The sequence below is a fragment of the Dromaius novaehollandiae genome, chromosome 2 (assembly GCF_036370855.1).
Source record: "Dromaius novaehollandiae isolate bDroNov1 chromosome 2, bDroNov1.hap1, whole genome shotgun sequence".
In the NCBI taxonomy this organism is placed as follows: Eukaryota; Metazoa; Chordata; class Aves; order Casuariiformes; family Dromaiidae; genus Dromaius; species Dromaius novaehollandiae.
The window spans coordinates 58,153,343-58,168,380 of NC_088099.1; the positions used below are offsets into that span (position 1 = coordinate 58,153,343).

Here is a 15,038-nt window from a genome sequence, read left to right on the forward strand (position 1 = left end):
AGTCTTAATTTCACACATACCTTCTCCTACAGCTTAACTCTTACCATTCAGAAGGTTGGGCCCAGAACTGATGAACCCCACAAAAAGGGTGGGATAAAGTAATGCCTTATGGAAATAAAGACTAGGTATGTTACTGGCTTCAGGAAAGCCATGATGGCTTATGGACAGTAGCCACCCAGTATCACCATGCTCCTTTCTCTTCATGGTAAAAATGATTTGAATGATGATTTTATCTGGAAAACAGTTGCATTCATGTATTACTCTGTTTACTACTCATTAGTTATTATTCTCTTCTCCAAAAATGTAGGCAGCATCCAAAGAATGGAAGCATAACCATTTGCCAGATGTTTTTCAGGAGATAATACAGCGTAGCTGCTTACTGATTCATTCCTGATAAGAACAAGCCTTTATGCAATATAGGCCACAACTACTCATCACAAACAGCAACTAACACATGGAATGGGTAGTCTGTAGACAAAGCAGAGGCTGAAATCCCATCTACCCAACCTGTCTGGCAAAAAACTGCAGAAAACAGGATCTTATCTGAATGAATTGAGAAGAGAAGAGAGTCTTGAATTAGGGAACAAATATTTTAGCAACCTGACCAGATCTACACACTAGAGCATGGTCCTTGCTTTCCCTGAACTTGCAAGACTGGATAGGCGATCCCAACTGTAGGCACAGACAGGAGATACTGAAGAGAAGCCTTTTTCTTCCCTTTCCCCACAGCTGCTCCATGCAGACATCAGAGAAGGCAACAGAAAAACTCTCCCCAGTAGTAATCTGTCTGCTTGCAGTGTACCTCTTACAGTCCTGATACATATTAGGCTAATCCGGTCTTGTGTGCAGCCTCAAGTTAGTTCAACACTGTAACAGAGTGATCAGCTTTCCTCCTTTTCCATTCATTCATTCCATAACCATATATTGATTAGAGAGAGATGAGCACATGGTTAGTCAGAATAACTTCCATACCAAACAGTAAGCTCAGTTCAGGCATTTACACTACCGCACTTTGTCTCTTGGCCAAACAGCCATCCAGACACAGAACTGTGAAAGATGCTGCTGGCAAAGAAGTGACAGAGTTTAAGTTCCTATTCCACAGTCCAGATGCATATGGGAAATTGTAACGAGCCAACAGAAATAAGAGAAAAACTCACCCCACATCATCTTCTATCTTTCCAAAATCCTTACTACAACAGAAATCTACTACAGGATCACTGTAGCGTAGAGTATTCTTCTTAAAGATGATCCTGTAATGGGTAAAAATGAACCTGTAATACCAAATAAATATGTAGATGGAGAACTGTGTTGCTGCCTTGTAGATCTGTATCATTTAAGCAATAGCTCTGTCTACTGTCTGTGGAAATGTGTGTTGATTCTATCAAGTACAGCATTTTCTATCTGGTAAGACTCCACGGTACACACATTAATCCCCTTGGCCAGAAACAGTTCAGGTATTAAACTACTTTCCTGTAAAATGTGACAAACAAGGAGCTTCAGCAGAAATTAGAGAGAGAGAAATAGACTTTGACACAGATTTGAATGCTCTATGACATTCAGATCATACTATGATTTTTTTTTTTTTTTTTTTTTTTTTGGTAGGATGCCATGGCTTTGGACAGCACAATGAGCTGATGGCCTCCTGTAAGACTTAAGAAGATGAGTTCATCTTTGGCAAGAAAGGTTCTGGGATCTTTGGCATCTGCTTGTTATTATGAAACATTCCTTTAGATTCCCAGGAATATCCATATTCTTATTGGTTAAAGATGCTAGTTGGAAAACCACCTGATAGACATGATAGCAATCAAGAAATAGGTCTCGGGAGATATGCAAGGTGGTATAGTTATTCTACAGAATGGCAGACAATCAATAACTGAAAAGATGGGCATTCGGGGCTTTCAGTGTTAGCAGTGAATCCTGTTTTGGGAAGATTTGTCTAGACATATTCTTGGCCATGACTATGGTCAGAAATCTCAGTCATGGGAGTTTTGTCTCAAGGAACTGTCAGGTAAAGTCAACACCACTCATTACAATACTTGGCTAAGGCCTCTTCAAGAACATTGTGCAGAAGGCCTCAGACAGCTTGGACAGGCAGGAGTTTTTCTCTTCACAGCATGGAATAAACTCGCTGTAGGTGAAAGGACTGGCAGTTAGCACTGCAGGCTGTCTAGATCCATGCAGCTGACATCTCCATGCTTTTTCTTTTCTGGTCTGCCACAGTAGAAGAGGAGAAAGGGAAAGAAAGAGCTGCCTGCTACTCCTTCCAAAAGAGTAAAACTGATGTCAATAAAGCAACGGGCTGCAGCTAAGCCAGGATTACTGCTGCGGAAGCTGGAGATCTGGTGTAAGCTGAAGTGAGGTATGTGACTGGCAGGGAGTATGGTCTTGCCTGGTACTAGAAAACTAAAGATGAGATGTGAACAGCTCTGATAGTAACTGTAGATACTGCACCACAGATGGCTGTAGATGTGACAATAAAACATACATTTTCCCTCTTTTGTGGTAAAAATTATACATCTCTTCATTAAAATAAAAGTCAGTTCTTTTTCCTAATTATCCTGCCAGACATACATAATCTGGGGAAATATAGCATGCTTTTAGATTAGTGGATTCATCAACAGGTAATCAACTATCACAATAAATCCCTGATGAGGACTTTTGACCAAGGTGATATCCTGGGACATATTTAGGTGTCCTAAATGCTACATGTGATCTCTGCTGGCTGGCTCTAGAGCATCCTTGTCAATAGGAAGTACTAGGATAGGCAATTTTGGTTGAACTTAGCTTATATGGTCCTTAGTGCACTGGTTTCACTCAGCTCTCCCAAACAAAATCACAGTCATCAATACCTTGTAAGAACTGAGACATTTCTTTCCAATTCCCTCATCTGAGCCCACGATTCACCGCATATTACCTTCCCTGGCAGAAGAATCACACACACCATATATTAATAAAAACAGAGGAGGCAGAAAGACATAACAAGAAAACTGTACCAAACACTTCATTCTGTCTGGGATATAGAAATAAGACTTGACATACAGAATAACTGCAATGAGCATATGATTTATTGATTATATCATGTCATATGACAAACTTCTTAGATATTAGTGGCGTAATAAAGCAATATAATGTTTGCTATGTGTTTATCCATGTGGTAAATAGATAGCACATTTGACACCTGTAACAACTGTAACAGGAGCATAGGCTACAAAATCAAAATTCTGAGCAGTAGTGGCAGAATTCGGTACTAATTCCATCTCTCAGGAAATAAGGAAACACATTACTCTCCAGTAAAATTCAAATATCTGGTGAATTAAAAGATTACTGGTGACAACATGACAGTGCTGCATTCCTTTCCCCAGTGCCTTCTGTGGGAGAGGAAGGCACGCATTAGAGAATTCCCAGCCTGACGCTAAACTCCTGCAGCATCTGAATGCAAAAGAGGCTCAAAACCAAAAATTCCATTTTAGAGAGAGGTTGAGGCTGTGATATTGTTTCTGATGCAAGGTGAAACCAAGACTTTTCAGGGGGAAAAACCCACAATGCAAAGTCCAAGGCAGATCACTCCAGCACATTCACCATGCTCTCAGTTACTGTATCTATCTGAGGCTTGGGTGACCCTCCAAAACTGATTCTAGCAGAACAGGAGTGAGAACATCAGTAGCTACCTTCCAGGAAATCCTCCTAAAAGTAGGACTATTGGCACTGCAAGACAGAGATATCTGTCATGAAGTTGAAAACTCTATCACAGAGTAGGATAATCTTCTGGACAGAGGTATTTGGAGCTTTTTGGCAAAAGAGAACGTTACAAAAAATTGGCAGCTCTACTGGATGTCCCCTGTGACAGGCCAAGTGTTCTAGGTATCAACTAGGTAATACCAAATGACTTTTCCAATTCAAAAATCAGCCATAAATCTCTTACTACACACACTGGAACTTAAGTCATCTGCCTGTCTTCAATGAGCAAATATTCAACATTGTCCTCTCTCCAGTCCTTATCTTCAGACACGTAAGTGGTTTGAGATTAAGGACTATTCTGAGCCTTTATAAAAAAAGCATTCTCCTATGTGGATTATACAATAATACAAATATGACACTACACAGGGATTAAAGTCTACTCACACTGAGCAAGAATGGCAAAATTGGGAAGCTGGCACATCAAAGCTGAGTGGTACCTTACTTGGCATCCTCACCTATTTTAGCAAAGAGGAAACCCAGTCAATATGCTCAAGTTTTCCAGAATTCAGTCATGAAACAGTTGTGGGCCAGACTGTAGGAGTCTTCTTCCTCTTACAGATCATTTATTTGTGCAAGAAACCCTTTGAAACTGAAGGTGCCTCAGTCTAGCTCCATTCTTCTGCATACTCACAAAGCCCTCTAATCTAAGGGCTAATTTTGCAGACTTTTATTTGCCCTAAGTATTACTTCTTCACATCATGGGAAGACAGTAACACCTCTCCTCAGCAACTGTAAATTAGCACTAGAAGATTCTGTTCTACTGAAAGCACAATCTACATGTTGTTTTACTAAAATATTTACATGCATCTCTGTTACAGTTCCTTCAGCTAGGAGCAAAACTCTAGTTAAGCAAAGCACTGGGAAACTGCCACATGCTCCTGCAACTATATGTTGCACATAAAATAATTCAAACACACTATTAGAGTGTGTAATTTAGCTCATATGTAGTTAGAATGTGCAAAGTTTGCCAAGTGGCTGCATCCAGCTGGAAAATCAATTTATATATGCCAGTTTAATAAAACCTGAAAGTCTTCTGCAATACATGGAGAAATGTTAGACAAAGTTGAAATTGTGTAAAACCAAAGGTAACTGTAAATTACAGGCAGAGTGTGAAGGATCATTCCTCCCTTGCCAAAATTCATATAAGCGATTGCCAATTTGAGGACAGAGGGGGAAACATACCATAATAAAATGAAACTTTGTACAACTCCAAGTACAAGCTTTCAGAGCCAAATTTTGGCAGAAGAAACTTAAAAACAAAATTGGCTTTGGCCCTGCGCCATCTCTCACTGGTTTAAATCTGCAGTAGTCAGGAGCTACTCTGGTGCAAAAGAAAACAAATCACAGGTGATTTGATGGTGCAGGGGGCTGGTAACTCATGTACTTCTTTATTAGCACTACAGGTTAGCCCAGATTTCCACATTTCCCGTCTGCTGAGCTTCCCATTCATTCTTAGAAAACACCATTTTGTCGGCCATGAGCTGCATACTCTTTTGCTCTGTGGGTGTTTGTAATTCCAGCCCTAATGGGACTATCCATTCTCTGCCTCTGCTCTGCTGGTGACAGTCCAGATGGGGTTGGTGAGGAGAGTAACACATTGCCTTCTGGTTGCCATTGTGCAGTACAGGTGCAAACCACTGGGTGTTACGAGACTCATCCCCAAGGGACAGATGCCAGCATTGCAAAACCCATGGCATGGATGCTACTAATTACCAAGCTTGCTTCCGCTTTTGGCAGAGAGAAGAGTTGAGGGGCACAGAGGGTCTGCTGGAATAGCGGCTCCTCTTCCCTCTCTGGTTTCTTGCTTGAGGCAGTATGGGGCTAGCTGGAAATGCCTGTGCCCAGGTAGGAAACACACACAGGACTTCAGTTTTCTGAGCTATCCATCAACACCTCTCACTAACACTAGCAAATACATCTCTCACTAGTATTAGAGAACATACAAAAATGCAGAAATGAGACCAGCTTTCATTGTACCTGCTTTGTTATTGTATTTTCAGAACAGACCATATAAGGCAGGAAAAACAGCACTCCTCTGCAAAGCAATGCTAGTCTGATTCTCTTCCCACATACACCAATATGTCTATACCACTGTCACAAGGTCTACCTGCATGCTTCCCTTCCAAGGTGTCCCTGTGGCACAAGGTGACGAAGAACAGCCAGACAGAAAGCTACTGCACAGCACCTAACATGAATTCACACCCTAGTTTACATGACCCTCACTTCGTTCTGTACCCAGGACAAGATCGACATAAACTCATTACTGAGCCTTCAGTAGTATCTGAGGAAACAATTCTGTTCTCTATAATACTACAAAAACCCCAAAGAATCTCCATTTAGATCAGTGGCTATGAGATCAATACCCTGGAAGCTGAATTTGGTCCAGTTCCTATATTTGTATCCTAAAAATATTTCCAACTCGTGGAAGTCGAATAGAGAAGTTTTGAGATATTCCAGTTATCAAGGGAATTCTACAAGCCTTTTGGGTGCATCACATGCGTCTCGGTAAACTTTTTCCTTGAGGATTGTGGGAATCAACCTTTACTCACACAAACAAGCTCTTACTCTTGCACCTTAACCTGCTAATCTCCTCACCAGTCTCCTAATTCACCCTCACTTAGGCCATGCTGTTTGTTGGCACAAAGTATTGGCATGTACCTTTGTTTTCACACAATATACAGTTTCAGCTTGGCTTAGCACTTGACAACCTTGGTATCAATGCAATCACTCACAGAAGTAAAGGTCACTGATTTATACTGTAAATACTGTAAAGTATTCAAGATTATTTTTTACAATTGCCACTGTCCAACATACAATCAGGCTTCCACGCACAGAATGTGTTTCAAGAACTGCCAGTAATTTTCATTCCATATACGGTAGTTTTTATGCCAATACATATGCTTTGTATCTAATGGCAAGAGTATCTGAAAGAGTAGAAGGTCAATCTTCTATGACAATCCAAAAAATTAAAATCAGAGAAAGGAATGGATACATGCATAGTCAGCAAGAACCCTAACAGGAAAAGGTTTCTAGGTGATTAAATACAAAAATGAATATTGTCCAATCAGTAAAACTATCATGGGGCATGTGTGCACACCAGTCACAGAAGTGCCTGGAATGCAGAGACATTCAAACTCGTTTTTTAACAAGGCACTCCTGGACCTGGACACAAGCCAAGCATAAAAGCCCTGAGCCCAGCGTGGGCTAATTTACCCTGCTCTTATAATGGCAATTTAATCTAACCTGTTTTATTGGCTTTGAAATAAACTAGGTACACTCATGCAGCCAGTTACTGCTCCTCAGCTGGGGGGACAGTATTGAAAAGCTGAGCACAAAAAGATTGTTTAGCCGGGCTAACTTGATTCCCCAAGACCATGTATGGCTATAGCCTTCTACTAAAAGAGAAATACAAACAAGGCACTAACTATTTTTCTGGATATAGCAATGCCAGTTTAAAGAGTATTTACAGACACACTATGTACACTCCTTCCCTCCATCGCAATACAGCTATTGATGAAATATATAAAGCACCATTACACTTTGGCCTGATGTAATCATATTAACAATGAAGAAAGATTAGGTGTTATTGTATCAGTTCAGCTATATCAGTATAATTAAAGTAATAAAGTTTATATATACAGATAACTTTCAGACTACCATGCATAGTACAAATGGCAGCTATTGCTGAATACAGTGTGCCTACATGGCTTGATTTCACTAGCTTTTCATGAACAGCTTCTATCCTTGTTACCTTCATGTTTTCTGATGGATACCAACCACATAACATGACTGGAATGGCTCAAATTTACCTGAAGAAGTAATCAGCCCAATGTAATTACACCAAGCCCCTCCTCATCTTTAAAAAAGAGAATTAGAAACTGCAACTTCCTTTTAAAATGTACTGGAAAGTAGCAAAAAGAACTTTCAAAAATCTCATCATCCCTTAATAAAGATCTTTCCATCTGTTGCATCGGTTTCCTGCTCAATCTGGATCAGCCACAAATATATACACTATTTTATTTAGCTTAACTTTACCTTGCATTTGGTAAGCCTACATTTAAAAGGAGGAAAGAGGATCTACCACTAATGGTAAAAGAACCAAGTTTTTGCTTTTAAGCCAGAAAGTCATTATTATGTCAAAATTTGAATCATGTAGTTCTTCATCTAGTACCCTTAAGCATCATCAGAGATAGACATGAATAAGTGCCTGAACAACAATCTTTATGAAATAGGCCAAAAACTAGTATTCATTAAGTAAGTCAGCCCCTAGGGTTTAATCTTGAGGGTTAAAGAAGTCTACTTGCTTACTAGTCTGCCAGTTTATTGCTCCTAGTATGAACTGCATGCTTAATCCTCCATTCATTTCTTGGATGCAACCCTAGCAAGAAGTGAAAGGCAGTATTATCCTGTGGGACAGCTACAACACCAGTCCCTCATAAATAGATCCTCATGTAAATAGGTACCACTTAGTTGTGCTTTGAGGACACAGTATTGAGAATTTGGTTCCACCGTGGATCCACACTGATCTTTAGTCCCAGGGAAAGCTACTTCCATCATGAGCCACCAGCCATGACATGAGTCACAGACTGGTGGCTCAGTGGTAGGGGTACCATTATGAGAGGGCAAGTTTCAGAAGAGGCTGAGAACCTGTGCTTTTAAGCCAGGTGCTTCCAGATCATTTTGAGCTGGATTCCTGAAACTCCAGAGTCTGAAAGAGGTGCTAGTCACAAGTTTCCAATGTACAGTAGGACAAGATGGTGAGAAGGTAATCCAAATATTTATGAAAAAGAGAGAAGGATGCAGGGCTATTTCTGAAAAATGGAGATGACTAATGGGAGAAATACAGCTGAAAAACAATGTTTTTCCAGGCCTAAGGTAGCTTCCCAAAAGCAAAGATGTCTTGAGCCAAAAGGAGGAAGGTGGGAAGAGGCATGGGATCCTGATGTAAATGCATTTTTACAAATTCTATGAATGTGCAAACTGAGGTGAAAGACAGTTGAGTCAGGTACTTGTAGCCACTGATGCTTTTCTGATGTTTTTTCAGAGTGTGAGCACTTCAATCATAATAGAATAATTTCAGTGATAGCATCTAGTGCTGAAAACAGCATTTCGGATCCATTTTTATTGCAGAGGTGGTTTCTAAACAGCTAACTGCAAACACTTCAAGAAGGTTGCAGGCAGTTGAAAATCCACTGTCATATAAATTATCTATGTATATTCGGCAGAAGAAATGGTGGGAGGAATTTCTGGAACTTACTTTTACTGACTTGATTTTATTAAATAAAAAAAAGGAAGAAAGAAAAGTTGAAAGCTGTTTTGGACTCTGAAGATATTGACACTTTTGAAATGGAAAGGGCATATAGGTCTCTAGCCCCAGGTCCATTGGCTGAGAAATCTTGTTGGGCTGTTATAATCAAACTTTTAAAGATTTAAAGAAAAGGAGATAATTCTGAAAAAGGCAATACAATACTCTAAAGAAAGCAAGCAGAGGATATAGAAAGGTGAGAGAGTTCGTATTTTCTCCAGCTCTATCCAAAAAGAAAAGAGGAAAGAAGAAAGAAACTGTTGAATTCAAGTCTTCAATGCCAGGAGGGAGAAAGACTGAGACACGAAATTTTGCAGCCTACCACCCCCATAGTAACAGCAGGAACCATGACCATTTAGCAGAGGCGGTTGAATGGTTTATCAAGGACATGTTTCCTCCTGCTGCAGATTTCACCTTTGCAGCAGCACATAGATTTCTCCATATTATTTGGCCATGTCCCACAGTTATTATAGAAGACTAAGACTCAAAAGAAAGGAGAAAGCAAACAGAAAACAAGGCTCAGCATATTAATGGGAGTTTATATGTAGGTGTCCCTTGTCACTTTAAACACAATTGTTTTAGCTCTAGGCATTACAGTTTCAAACTGTGATTAGTTTAAAGGCTTACTGAATGCAATTTTATGGAGTGGTTAGTGTTTTAATTTTTATACTTGCTTCAAATTCATCACCTACCATCCTTGAAAGGAAGAACAGCCTAACGCCTATTCATGTTTCTCATCACGAGGAATCATTTCCAGTAAAATGTACAAGTGCTGGGCATAAATGGGAAGTGGGAAGCTGCCATTCATCAGGTCAGTCAGAGGGGACACCAATTTGTTCATATTTTCTTTCTAATTCTGTGTCGTTTGTTCATATCTTCACTATAATTCTGCATAGAAAACTGTGACTGCTGAGGGCCTGATTTTCAGAGTTGCTGAGTTTCCCTAGCTTTCGTTTGTCATGCTGAGTTTGCAGGTGCTCAGCTCCGCTTAAAAGGCAGGCAGTAAATTATGAGCTCTTTTTACTGTGGAGATATCTGTCCGAATGTGAACCAAAGCACTGAATCAGCTCCCACGCTGCCCACACGCTCCCTGCCACTGCTTGGAGTACTCTCTAACATGTAAACAGAAAAAAATCCTTGGTATGTTGAGGTTCATTCCTGCACTCCAGAATCTCAAAGGAGTCACTGAAATTGCCAAATAACATACCTGAGTTACACCAGGTTATAAGACGGGCAATCTTTTCCAGGAAATGAGACCTTGCAGTGAGATGGGGAAACCCACATTGCCTGCCTCTGTCCCAACCTGCTACATAAGCCCAGGCACGGCACTCGCTGCCTCTGTGCTCCTTGTTCCCTTCCCACTCTTCACCCACCCTGGCTGTTCACACTGTCAGCTGGTGGGGTACGTCACCAGGGGACATCCACGAAAGGATCAAGGAAAGAAAGAGGTGCCCTTCTGCAAGCGTGTCATCATTTTCCTCTGCTAAATGAGGGAAGTCATCCTCACACCTCCCACCTTTTAGGACAGCCTTTCAGCTGCCAGGCCATGAGGCGCCCCACAGGAACATTTTCTCTCCTTCCCACTGAAGCTGCTATCCTTTGCATGGCATAATGAATTGTCAAGCTAAGGAGAACAAGGCAGAGAGCATGTCTGCAGCCTAGCGGTTATGGCATTCACCAGGAAGGGAAGCAGGTGACCAGCAACGGTAAAAGTCCATTCACTGTGAACACTTAATATATTTTAACTACTGTGTGTATAGTGTGAAGAGCAGGAAGCAGAAACGGAGACCCAAGTCCCTTGTGGATCAATCCCTCTGTTTTATTATGTGCATGTATGGCAATGTTATACAGCAGACCTCTGGTCTGGTTTTGTGTCTTCAGGCTGCAGTTTAATGATGAATAATTAGGTTCTGGACAGCTCTTGGCAAAGGCTGACACTGAATTCTTTCTGCTGTAATGGATGTTAATCCGAAAATTGTGTTTGCAGTTCTGTTTGATCATCTATAATGAAAGCGGTCAAATTGTAATTTGGTCTTATTAAAAAAAAAAAAAAAAAAGGGTAAGAAAAACTATTTCACATCAAGATCCAAATGAACACCAGTGAAAACAAGTACGAATTCCAGTGAATCCAAAGGCCTTACATGACTGTGAGGGATGAAAAATAGGTTCTCAAAAACAATTTGATTGTAATACAGATCAATTGCAGAGTCAAACTGGAGGAACTGGAGAGAGGAGATTTACTTATCTAGACAACTAGTGGTCAAAATCATTGGTCTGTCATTACAAGAAAATAAACTACAGTAAATATAGTAAATATATATAAACTACAGTAAAATACAGTAAAACAGGCAAGTTATATTAAATATTTCAATGCATCTTTCCAAGGTACCTAGGTTTGCATTTGACTGAGCTGGGAACATCACTGTGCAAATTTTACACATAAGTGGCACATTAAAAACTGTGATGCAAGAGACTGTCAAAGAATAAATGGTATAGCCATGTCAATATTTCTTGCACATCTTGAGATGATATAACAAGACACTTCTAGCATTTACTACAAAATACAGAAACATATAACTCATAACTGACTGAAACACTGAGCACAATACATAGGTAAGTTATCTCCCTATGTTTCAGGGAACCACCTAGGAAAAGTGAGTGAAATTCAGAATAGTCCCTGAAAATTAGAGATAAACATGGATGGGAAAGGAAAAAGGATCATAAACAGCTAATGTGACATGGCTGATGTCACACAGCAGGCCAGAGGCAGAAACACAACTTTTTAAACATCCATAAAATATTTCTTAAAAAACCTTCATATTGTAATAGCTGCAGAACTAATCAGAGACTGAAACCGTTAAACTAGGAACTTTTGACAATATTGATGTGAGAGCTAACAAACCAGGGAAAACATACTCCCAAGAACCCCACATAGTTCATGCAACTGTCATGCATCTGTGACAGCATTAAGATGAAAATCTGAATGAAGCTGGCCTGCAAAGCTGAAGCAAAGTGGATCACATCCTACAGTCTTTATGGAGATAAATTTCCAACTATTTCAATGAATTAGAGACAGGTTATGGGAGTTTAGTCTGGATAAGGACAGAGATACAAATGAATAAATATTTCAGCATTTGGCTTTACCTTTATAAAGAAATAATAAAAATATATTGCATATGTTGCATATCTGTCAGCTAAATTCATTTTATCTACAGCACTTTATCAGTCTCATGCAGCTCTAGAGAACAATTCAAATCTCAAATTACAAAACCACCTAGTTTAAGGCTCCATCAGTACTGAACCCTTCAAACTCTGAAATACAGTCTCCGAGTTCCCATTCAAATTGTCATCAAAGCTATACTCCAACATTAAGTCCATGTCAGCCTTAGTGGAAGCAGATGAGGACTCCAGCCGCATCTGGTTTGACTTCCCTGTAATAACTACAGCCAATTGAGCTATATCAAAGAAGATATAAGTATTTCCTCGAAAAGTATCTTTTTCAGGAAAATAATTGAGAAAATGCTAATTTAATATTTAATAAATCTTATTTTAAAATAAAAGATCAAAATATCTACAGGACTAGAGTAGGCCAAAAACATCAGAGAGTAAGTTACAACATTCTCACGTTGAAAGAGTTTGTTTTTGCATAGGAAGAAAAATATTTGAAAAAGTCTGCTACTGTGACAGAAGATAAATTTAAACTCAGATCTGAGTTGTTCAAAGACTTGTTTAATCTACAGACTCCTGTATATCGCATACTAGAGAATGGCCTGTGCTCTTGCACTTCCTCACTCTGCAGCATACACAGTTCTCTTCTGCCTTTACCTGGTAGAAAATTTATTCTTCATCAAAAAGGGGGGGAATTTTGTTGTTACTCTTGATGAATCCAGCAACATTTACATGCAACACAGTAAGATACCTCCAGGCACTTAGGAAAACATATCCTACTCTGTATTTCAAATAAATCGTATTTCCCTCGGTTTTATTCAGTTTAAGTCATGAACAGCTACTTACAGCATTTCTCAATTCCTTATCATGATTATTGTAATATTAGGGACTTGCAAAACCACTGATATCTACAGTCTCATTTTCCTCAGCACAAATAGAGATGTGTTCTTATCCTAAATTTATATACAGAGAATCATGGCATACAAAAATTAAGTATCGGGTAGATTCAGGTAGGTAGGGATTCCCAGTTTTTAGAGTAACATCTTAACCAGAAAGTTACTAGTTTTCTATAAGCAGCAGTTGCTAGGCCAATCACTTCCTACGTATCTCTAAAGAATCCCTCATTAGACACTCACGTGTCAAAAATATATTTTAAATTCTTATTTTAGAGGTGAATTCCTCAATTCATATATCGACAAGTCCAAAAATAGTCAGTCATCTTCCCTTCCCAGACAGCAGATGCATGCACCCCCAGACTGTAGTTTACTGTTACAAGTATTTTTTATGCCTTAAATTTTTTGTTTCTTTTAAGCCCTTGTATCAGCTATGGCTCTAAGTTAGGCACCTGTCTAGGTAGAAAGACCTAAATTAAAATTCTATAGTGCTCACAGAGAATAAACACGGATGTAAACCTGAAGGATATTTAACTACAAAAGCTTATCCCATTTTTTTTTCCTGTGACAACACATTCAAGTTTTGAGAACACTCTGGAGGACAGAAAGAAGGGCCACCAAATACAATTTTCCCTTACAGACATGTTTAAGGGAACTATCCTCCAGGGCATAGATAGTTCAACAAATTCTCCTGAACCCAACGGTTTGTTTCCTCTGTCACAGACTCAGACTAGTGAATTTAGCAGAGGTTTTGGTACTGACTCCAATAAAAGGGCAACAGCTAAGATAACAGCTTATGTTTCTTTGCTAAACATTTATAGATCTGTATCACTGTAATATCTGAACATGTTTCAGACAAAGCAGATGGAGAACAAGTCGAGCAGGCGCCAGCAATGCACCCTTGTGGCAAAGATAACCAGCAGTACCCTGGGCTGCTTTCAGCAGAGCATTTCCAGCAGGTCGAGGGAAGTGATCCTTCCCGTCTGCTCAGCACTGGTGAAGCCACATCTGGAGTGCTGGGTCCAGTTCTGGGCTCTCCAGTACAAAAAAGACCTGCACCTGCTGGAGCAAGTCCAGCAAAGGGCCACAAAGATGATTAGGTGACTAGAGCATGTCTCCAGAAGAGGAGAGATGTTGAGAGCTGGGACTGTTCAGCCTGGAGAAGAGAAGGCTCAGGGGGATCTTATCAATGTGTATAAATATCTGAAGGGAGGGTGTAAAAAAGGCGGGACCAGACTCTTCTCAGTGGCACCGAGTAACAGGACAAGAGGCAATGGGCACAGATTGAAACACAGGAAATCCCACTTGAACACAAGAAAACAATTCTTCGCTAGGAGGGTGGTTGAACACTGGAGCAGGTTGCCCAGAGGGGTGGTGGAGTTTCCATCCTTGGAGATATTCAAAACCCAACTGGGCTTGGTCCCAGGTGACCTGCTCTAGCTGACCCTGCTCAAACACGGGGGATTGGACACAATAATCTCCAGAGGTGCCTTCCAGCCCCAGCTATTCTACGATTCTGTTAAGTGACATCTTTTTAAGTGAAAATTTTTAATTACAAAAAAAAAATCCACGCAAGCATTAGTAAGTCAGTTGCATTTTTCTAAGTAGACCTAAAAAGAAAAATGCTTTGGTTTTAAATAACCACTTTCAATTAAAAAAAAAATCACTTTTTAAAAACAAATAATCCTATTAACAAAAATAAACTAGTAGGAGAACATATTTTCTTGCTCAGACTCTTTTTTTTCCATTCAAACCCAGAACATTTTTAAAACATGTAAATTTTCTGCCAAAAAAAGCCTTTCATTTTCACTCCATAAAGCCTTTTTCAATTTAAATACAAATTCAGCAATAAAAACTCTACAAGTTTTTCAACAGTATTTACAAATTGGAAACACTCTTTCATCTTTCCCACACTGGGGAGAAATAGTTTAAAT

The 15,038-nt window shown here is 39.7% G+C and overlaps 1 long non-coding RNA gene across 1 annotated transcript in view; it reads right to left on the bottom strand.

Annotated features, from left to right (window-relative positions):
- Positions 1-786: 786 nt before the first annotated feature.
- The window catches only part of LOC112996087 (uncharacterized), a 70,789-nt gene continuing 56,537 nt past the window's right edge, over positions 787-15,038 (bottom strand). The window contains exon 9 of the long non-coding RNA XR_003262343.2: positions 787-1,250. This is a non-coding gene — a long non-coding RNA (uncharacterized LOC112996087). The remainder of the gene's footprint in view (positions 1,251-15,038) is intronic.